The sequence below is a fragment of the Lolium perenne genome, chromosome 4, assembly GCF_019359855.2.
Source record: "Lolium perenne isolate Kyuss_39 chromosome 4, Kyuss_2.0, whole genome shotgun sequence".
Taxonomy (NCBI): domain Eukaryota; kingdom Viridiplantae; phylum Streptophyta; class Magnoliopsida; order Poales; family Poaceae; genus Lolium; species Lolium perenne.
The window spans coordinates 60,267,537-60,276,720 of NC_067247.2; positions in this window are offsets into that span (position 1 = coordinate 60,267,537).

The following is a 9,184-nucleotide window of genomic DNA, read 5'->3' on the forward strand; positions in this document are numbered from 1 at the left end:
GCTAACATGGATATCTTCGCATGGCAGCCTTCTGACATGTCCGGAGTACCTAGGGAAATCGCCGAGCACTACCTTAACATAAATCCGGGGGCTAAACCGGTGAAGCAAGCTATGCGGCGCTTTGGAGATAAGAAGCGCCGCGCCATAGGGATGGAACTAGCAAAGTTACTAGAGGCAGGATTTGTAATAGAAGTTATCCATACAGATTGGGTCGCAAACCCCGTCCTTGTACCCAAAAAGAATACTGAAATACTAAGAATGTGCATCGATTACTCTGGCTTGAACAAGCATTGCCCGAAGGATCCGTTTCCTCTGCCGCGCATTGACCAGGTCATTGATTCGACGGCGGGGGCGGAACTTCTGTGTTTTCTTGACGCATATTCCGGGTATCATCAGATCCGGATGAAGGAGTCCGACCAAAAGGTGACCTCATTCATCACCCCATTTGGCACTTACTGCTACGTTACTATGCCTTTTGGCTTGAAAAACGCAGGTGCCACCTACCAACGTATGATGCAGCGGTGCCTGAAGGACCAAATATGCCGGAATGTGCACGCCTACATCGACGACATCGCGGTCATGACCAGGAAAGGATCCGACTTGATCAGCGATCTCACAGAAACCTTTGAGAACCTCCGTCGGTACAAGATGATGTTGAATCCGCTCAAGTGCGTCTTTGGCGTTCCAGCTGGAAAACTTCTTGGCTTCATTGTCTCAAATAGGGGCATTGAGGTGAACCCGGAGAAAATCAAGGCAATCCTGTGCATCAAAAGGCCAACTTGCCTCAAAGACGTGCAGCGACTAACTGGTTGTGTTGCAGCAATCAGCAGGTTTGTCAGCCGTCTTGGCGAGAAGGCGCTACCCCTGTACAAGCTATTGAAGAAGACAGACAAATTTGTCTGGGACGAGGCAGCAGACGCAGCACTTCAAGGGTTGAAGGAAATACTCACCTCCCCACCTATCCTAGCAGCTCCATGAGAGTCAGAGCCTATGCTCCTTTACTTGGCAGCCACCAACAGAGTCGTCAGCCTCGTCATCGTTGTGGAGCGACAGGAAGAAGGACACGAGTATGGAGTCCAAAGGCCAGTCTACTACATCAGCGAAGTGCTTACGGAATCCAAACAGAGATACCCTCACTTCCAAAAGCTAGCCTATGGAGTATTCCTTGGTAGCAGGAAGCTGAGACACTACTTCCAGGAGCACCCAATAACAGTCGTGAGCAAAGCTCCGCTGGCAACAATTCTCAATAACGCTGACGCAACAGGATGCACAGCAAAATGGGGCATCGAATTATCAGCCTTCGACATCAACTACAAAGCCAGGACTGCGATCAAATCCCAGGTCTTGGCAGATTTTGTCGCAGATTGGACAGAAGCTCCGGACATAAGCTTGGAGCCAGAACCAGAGACATGGGTCATGCACTTCGACGGATCCAAGCAGCACCAAGGCTCAGGAGCCGGAGTCACCCTGAAGTCCCCTACCGGAGAAGAACTGCAGTACGTTCTGCAGATCCACTTCCAAGCTACAAACAATATGGTGGAATACGAGGCTCTACTACACGGACTGCGCATCGCTAAGGAGATAGGGATCAAGCACATCATTTGCTGCGGAGATTCCGACTTGGTGGCACAGCAGGTAGCCGGAACCTGGAACGCCAGAAACTCCGTCATGGCGGCTTACAGAGACGAAGTTGATGAGATCGCCAAGAGCTTCCTCGGATACGAAGTCAAGTACGTCAGGAGAGACGACAACGCAGCGGCAGATATGTTATCCAAGCTCGGATCCGGCAGGAAACCAATTCCGCCTGGCATTTTCCTGGAGCATCTACGGATACCCTCGGTGAAGGGCGCTAACCCGGAAAACCCAGAAGTGGCAGTTTCTCCGGCTAGAGAAGTGATGGTTATCACTCCGGCTTGGACAAAGCCTTTCCTGGACTACCTCATCGATCAAAAGTTGCCAGAGGACAAGGTCCTCGCACGACAAATCATCAGACGAGCAAGATCCTACACAATTGTCGATGGACAGCTCTATAAACGAAGCGCAACAGGGGTGTTTCTTAAATGCGTCTCAAATCAAGACGGCATTGAGATCCTCAGAGAGATCCACGCAGGGGACTGCGGGCATCATGCCGCCCCCAGGTCACTCGTTGCCAAAGCCTTTCGGCTAGGATTCTACTGGCTCACAGCTAAAGAAGATGCTGACAAGCTAGTTAGGACCTGCCGAGGTTGTCAGTACTATGCTACTCAACCAAACGCTCCAGCCCAAGAGCTGAAGACCATCCCTATCACCTGGCCATTTGCGGTCTGGGGGCTCGATATGGTTGGTAAACTCAAGAAATCATCTCCTGGCGGTTTTGAGTACCTCCTGGTCGCTGTTGACAAGTTCAGTAAGTGGATCGAGGCAAAGCCAGTGAGAAAGGCCGACGGTGCTACAGCACTAAAATTCGTCTGCAGCCTTGTGATGAGATTCGGCATCCCGCACAGCATAATCACAGATAATGGCACTAACTTCGCACAGGGAGAATTAAGGGATTATCGTGACACCGTAGGGATACGGTTGGACATCGCCTCTGTGGCTCATCCACAGTCCAATGGACAGGTCGAAAGGGCCAATGGCCTCATATTATCAGGAATCAAACCACGTCTTGAAGAACCGCTGCACCGAGCAGCTGGAGCTTGGGCTGATGAATTAGATCCTGTCTTGTGGAGTTTACGAACTACCCCTAACAGGTCAACTGGATTTACACCCTTCTTCCTGGTATACGGATCCGAGGCCGTAATCCCCTCCGACATCATCCACGATTCACCGCGAGTTTCCGCCTACGATGAAGAAACTGCTGACGAGGCCAGACAGCTATCTGTGGAACTGATCGAAGAAGCTCGGAATTTGGCTGACCAACGTTCCACCATATACCAGCAGAAGCTCCGACGCTACCATAGTCGTCGAGTCCGGAATCGCTCGTTTATGGCCGGAGACCTGGTCCTCCGCCTTTGACAGGTGAAAGACCATAAGCTACAGTCTCCATGGGAAGGACCTTTTGTCGTTAGCAAAGTGCTTCACAATGGATCATACTACCTCGTTGATTTCCGGGAGTTAAAAGACAGACCTGCAAATTGGCACCGGAAACGCAAACGAGAGGATCCGGGTGACATATACGACGAGACAGATTGACCCTGGAACATTTCACAGCTATGTCCTTTCCACACTTAGCATATTTTTCCGAGTATTATACTCTGTAATAGTTATACATGATCAAATGAAATAAAGCTTCTGGTTCACTCTTTGAGTCTTTTACCTCCTTTACTTGTTCATTTTTAGATCGTGTATGTTTTCCGACTAAAACCGCAGAGCTGGACATTTCCGCCTAGGCGTGTATGAAAGTTGTGATTTTCAAAAATCGTCCTTTAGGACGTAAGATTAAGTTTTCTGATGGAAATGTTTTTTGTTGCGAACTCATGGATTCCTAGTAGCTGTAACAACCCAAAAATTTCAAAACAAACAAATTGAATTTTCCCTAGTTCCAAATTTTGGAACCAACAAAAACTTTTATTAAAATAAGATTGATACATATAGACCTTGTTTAAATCTTGTGTTTTGCCATGATGAGTGTTATTATGCTTATGTGCTAAACCCTAAAACCCCAAAGTGATCAAGTGAAGATCACCAATCAAATAAAATACAAGAAAAATAATTCAAATAAGAAAAACCTTAAACCCTAATCTTCTCCAAAATTCATTTTGGATATATTTTGAGAAACACAAAATAAAATAAAAGACCTATGGGGACATATAGCCCTAATAGGTAAATCTTGAACCCTATCTTTATTAATTATGCTAAATGGTGGTGAACCTTTGAGAACCCCACAAAACCCTAAACCTCACCCCTCTTCTCACCACCCTAGTTAAAATGAAATAAAAAGAGAATTAAATAAGAAAAAGGTATATGTGCCTATGGCTATTTTTCTAAAATTTTACCCTAAGCCTTTCTACTTTGCTTAGAGGTTTGGAAAACCTTCTTACACCTTACCTAGTACCTATCAAACCAAATCCAAGTGGTTTCCAAAGAAAATAAAAAGAAACTAAAAATGCCATAGAGGCATATGTAAGAAAAGTGCAAATTTGTGAATTTGAGAAGTTTGACCCTAAGACTTGTTGTGAATGGATGGATCACTTCCATATACCATTTCAACACTCAACAACATCAAATGGGCCAAGAACACTCAAATCAAAAATCAAATTAAACATATGCATAGAAGCATATGTGCCACATAGCCATTTCACCAAACTTTGACCTATGGCTTAAACCTTGACCAAATGGTGTGAAACCATCTCTCAACCTAATATAACACTAAATTGACCCTAACCCATGCCCAAGTGAAGCAAGGTGAACCCTTTTCAAAAATAATAAAACTTAACACATCACCTCTTATGTGTTATGGCCATTTTTGCAAATCTTTGACCAAGACCCTTTTAATTAGTTTCAATGGTTTGAAAATGTTTCTAAACCAATAAGAATCACATTAGAGTCAACCAAAGTCAATTCAAATGAAGAGAAATCACATAGTGAGAAAATCCCCAAAATTCCCTCACATACACTTAGCCCAATTTGCAAATCTTCAACCAAGGCCACCATTGCTTGATCTCTTGCTTGTAGAATACTTATATATGATAAACAAACACAATTGCATCAAAGAAACAAGAATCCAATCAAAGGAAATCTCAATTTTCAATTCACATATGATAATGGTCATATGTCACTTTTATATTATCTTCACCACTTTGCACCCTTTTAGCTTCTGATTCCTCAACCAAACTTAGTCAACTATGACCATGTCATCCAAGACCATGTCAAGGTCAACAACTTCCATGTTGACCATCCCTGCTGAAGTTGACCAGGTTGACCAGTAGAGAATTGCCAAGTGGAGACTTTGAATTAAAGAGAAGATGAGCCACTTTTTGAATTCTTGCAAACCTTCACCAAAATGAACCCCACCACCACCATTCCATCTCTATGAATATATGTTTGAGACCCACCAAAGGATTTTCCAAAATTTGACAAAAACTTTCTTGCGGGCATTATCTCGAACACCTTGCAGGCAGGGTGTGGAATGTTGCCCATGCTGGAAATTTGGGAAGACCAAGTCCAACCCTGGCCCTTGCCTGCTGCTCTGGAGACTCACCACACCTCTGGGCACCAGTACAGGCCACTGCACCCCTCTCTCTTGGTCACCATGACCAAAACCCAACCCATGCCGGCCACCATTGACACCCACATGCTCACTTCCTCTCCTCTCACATCCATCTCCCCTCACCTTGTCAATCGACTTCCCCTGACCCTCCTGAAGCTGCCCTGCAAGCCCTTGACCAAGTTGACATCGCCACCGGCCAGAAACTGACGTGAACCGACGCGCCCAGAAGCGCCCATGCGCGACAGGACGCGCATGGTGACGCCCCGGAGCACGCCAGAGCGCGTCGTCGCCTCGTCGCCTCCACCTCCCCCACGACCTCAGCCTTCGCACGGAGCATCGCCACGGCACCAGTTAGCTCCCAGACAACCCCATCTCCCCGCTCGAGCACTGTCGCCGTCGTCACCATCGACGACTGTCCGCCACGGTACAACACGCGCGCGTCACGCTCCTGCTCGCTACAGACCCTCGTTTTCAGTGCCTTCAAGCGCGTCGTGATCCCCGTGACGTAAGGAAGAGAGCAACATCACCGCCCACTCCTCTCCGCCACTGTGCCGTCGTCGCCATGACCGACCAACCCATGCCGCGCTGCCCCTCCTCGCCCGCTATAAAGCCGACGCTCCTCGGACGGTTTCTGCACACCAACGAGTTCTCCTCTCCCTCCTGAACCTCCTCGACCTCTTCCCCTCTCCGATTACACCCCACCTCGCCGGAATTTGGCCGGAGCCCGCCGCTGCAGCAGCTCAACGAAGCCGACGTTGCCAAGCACCCCTGGAGCCGCCGCGACCCTCCCTCGACTCGCCTTCGTCGACCAGTTCATTTGCCCGCCTCGCCGACCTCGCTGGACGTCGGTAAGCCGCCCATCTCCACCCCCCCCGCCGCCGGGCGGGGTACCCCACGCCGGAGCTCGTCGCCGCGGCGGACACACCCCAGCCGACCGATCTCCTTAAATCCCACGGTCCACAACACACCATACCGGTTCGGTGTTTTAAAAGAACTGACAGTGGACCCCCATTGTCAGGCGGCCCGCTCGCATCGCCAGCGAAGCTGGGCCGGCCCATTTCGTTTCCCGCCCGCGTTTGAAATTCAAACTGGTTTATTTCTTTTTCATTTAAATTGCAATCTGGTGACAAATTCAAAATTTTAATAGATCCAAATCTACTGAGCCAATTTCAACAAATTTTATATATTTGGAAAGCTCATTAAAAACTCTATCCAATGCCACTGGATTCAAATCAAAATATGTTGTAGAATTTGAATAGTAAAAATAACAAATCAGTAACTTTTCAAACTTCAAATAAATCTTAAAAATCAACCATAAACTATTTTGAGGTGGTTCCACCTCTCAAAAATCACATTTGATGTGGTCTAATTTATTATGTAATAAAATACTATAGTTGTTTCATATGATCTTGGGCTAAACTCAAATAATGGCTATCTGGCCATTACTAGCCCATTTAAATTATTGTCCAAATTTAAGATTTCAAATCTATGAGGTATAGCACCTCATTTAAATCATCTTCTCAAGTTGTATGAAGTAGTGTGATAACCCTGGTTGCTTGGTCTCATATTTGTTCACTTATACTAAATGTTTGCCATAGTAGCATGATAAATTGTTCCAACAAATTATTAAATCCTATGGGAGTGTTTCTCTCATTTAAATCTTGTCATGAACAATTCAAAATGAGGTAGAGACTCTGGTCATTTAGGTCTCATATGAATTGTTGATGATATTAAATCTTTACCTTGTTAGGATTAAAAGGTATGAGGTGTTCACCTCATTTAAATCACTTTCTCAAATGATAAGTATGAAGAGGTTGACTTGGGTCAACCTAGGTCATATTTTATTCATAAGAGAAATTAAATCTTAATGAGACAATGAGAAGAAGTTATATCTCTGAATAATTAAAAGCCACACCTTATTTAGTATGAGAGGAAATTATTTTTCCTAAATAAGATAACAACACCTTTAACCACTTAATAGTACTAAGTGATGCTAGTTTACTTGTGTAGATTATATGAAGTGTTTCACTTCATTTAAATCTTGTCCCAAGTATTTTCATATGAAGTTTGAACCCCTGGTCCAATACTCTCACATGAAATACTTGGAGTTTTTAAATCATAATAGGCCTTATTAAATGGTATGAGGTATCCCTACCTCATTTAAATCATTTTCTCAAATGATGATGATGAATGGTTGACTTAGGTCAACATAAATTCATGTGTGATGGTTTGAGAAATTAAATCTTAAGAAGATTCAATGAGAGGAAATTATTCCTCAAGAACTATATGGAAACTATCTTTTACATATACAATGAGAGGAAATTATTCTTCCTCAAAACAATACCACCAATGCACCAAATTGTATTAATTATGTGAATAGAATAGTTTGTGTGAATATATGTGATGTTGGGAAGAGCCAATGAATTGTTTGGTGATTGTATCCTCGTATTCGTATTTTAGACGCTAGTACCGAGGAGTATCAAGAGGAGGAGGAAGTCTACTTCCCGGAAGAGGAAGACCACTTTGATCAGTACACCACTCAAGGCAAGCTAGTATTCTTGCATGCTATTACCAATGCAAGCTATGTTTTTTTGAAAGCTATTACCAATGCAAGCTAACACCCTTGCAAGCTAATAGTCTTGCAAAGTGCAAAGCTCTACTAGAGCAAGGCACACCCACCACTACTTTTTACTTTATGCTTATGATCCTATTTCCCAGTTTTATTCTTACAAGCTTTGGTTTTTGATTATTTATAACTTGCTTTTATAGTTAACTTTGGTCTAGAAATAGAGTACTACAAGAGTATCAAAATTAGCCTAGCAAGCTCCAAGATATTTAGCATCCCTCAGGACTAGTTGCTAGTGCTCAATATCAGAATTGACTACTCTAGATGGGAACTTGTGAAATGAAAAGACTTTGAAAACCTTGGAATGATGAGTCATTCTATTGAAAGATTTTGAAGGTGAATATGACTGGTGAATGACTTGGTGAATTTTACAAAAACTGATGGTTGGGTTTGGATGCGATACCATTCCAATTTTGCAAGTACCCCCACAATACCTGATATGGGTAGGGCTTAACTAGAAGTTTATGTATCTTAGTATGGGTTCCCTCTAAACAAGCGTCATCGGGGTTATGCTGGAGGCTGCCTCTACAAAAGTGAAGTGATGTGATATGACGTGAAATGAGGTGAATGTCCGGCCCAAGCCCTGTGCAGTTCCCAGGCTGACAGTTTGTCTTCACTGGGAGGCCAAGCTCATGGGGAGAGATGCCTATACTAAGATATGTAAGTGAAAGGTTATGGTTGGTAGTCCGCACACGGAGTGTGGTAAATCAGGGCCAGTTAACCCTGACGGATTATTGCAAATGTTGTGGCACAAGTGTACGACCTCTGCAGAGTGTAGATCTATTCGAATAGCCGCGTCCACGGTTATGGACGGTTGGAAAGGCCATACTGTTCCGTCATCAGACCATTTTTCTTTCAAAATGTGACATGTGAAGGGTGTTGTTGAACTTGAAAAGTTGAATGGTGCCTTGTGATTTGAATTGAAAGGTGACTTTGACTTTGAATCACAACTGAGTTGTGGGAATGACACTAATGTTCCCACTTGAGTTAGTTGAGCAAATGAAGGTTTTTGATTATTAAAATGTTTATGAAATAAAACTGGCTTTCTGCAAATGAAACTAGAGCTTAGCATCCCCTTCTATAGTTGATAGTGTTTACCTTAGTATTAGTTTGCGAGTACTTTAAAGTACTCATGGCTTTGTCCCTGGCTATTCAAATGGCCAGACTATGAAGAGGAGTACCAGAACCCGGAAGAAGGACAGCAGGACGTCTACGACAACTAGGATCACTCCTGACGTCAATAGTTGCCTGTGGAACAGATGGACCACGACCGCTACGCTACTTCGCTTCCGCTATGTGTTTTGTAATTGATCAATGGATCATCTAGTATTGTAATGAGACTGGATCATGTGATCCTTTGTTGTAAGACA